The following is a 638-nucleotide window of genomic DNA, read 5'->3' on the forward strand; positions in this document are numbered from 1 at the left end:
TTGTGGGTTTTTGAACTGCCAAAAATGAAGTGTAATTGTGTAAAATAGTTATTGATAGTTAGGTCTATTAAAATGTTACTTGAATTGTGAAGGCCAGAAATAACCACACCACACCATGATACAGAGATATGTATACGTACAGGCTGTGCAGTGAAACAGGCAAAAAAGGGCTGAAAAACAACGAAAGAAGGTTTCTAATGTCAGTAATACCCAATTTAAGGAGTTATAGTCCTGATTTACAAACATGTCTGTTTTTGAACACGTGCAGCCTGTATGTTATATACGTTATATGATATATATTATATGTTATTATGTTATGTGTTATATATGTTATATGATATATGTTACATGTTGTTATGTTATATGTGTTATATATGTTATGTGTTGTATATGACATATGTTATATATGTTATATAATATATGTTATATGTTATTATGTTGTGTGTTATATATGTTATATATGTTATGTGTTGTATATGATATATGTTATATGTTATTATATTATGTGTTATATACGTTATATGATATATGTTATATGTTATTATGTTATATGATATATGTTACATGTTGTTATATGTGTTATATATGTTATATGTGTTGTATGATATATGTTATATACGTTATATGATACTTGTTAT

This window comes from Epinephelus fuscoguttatus, linkage group LG3 (assembly GCF_011397635.1).
Source record: "Epinephelus fuscoguttatus linkage group LG3, E.fuscoguttatus.final_Chr_v1".
Classification (NCBI taxonomy): Eukaryota; Metazoa; Chordata; class Actinopteri; order Perciformes; family Serranidae; genus Epinephelus; species Epinephelus fuscoguttatus.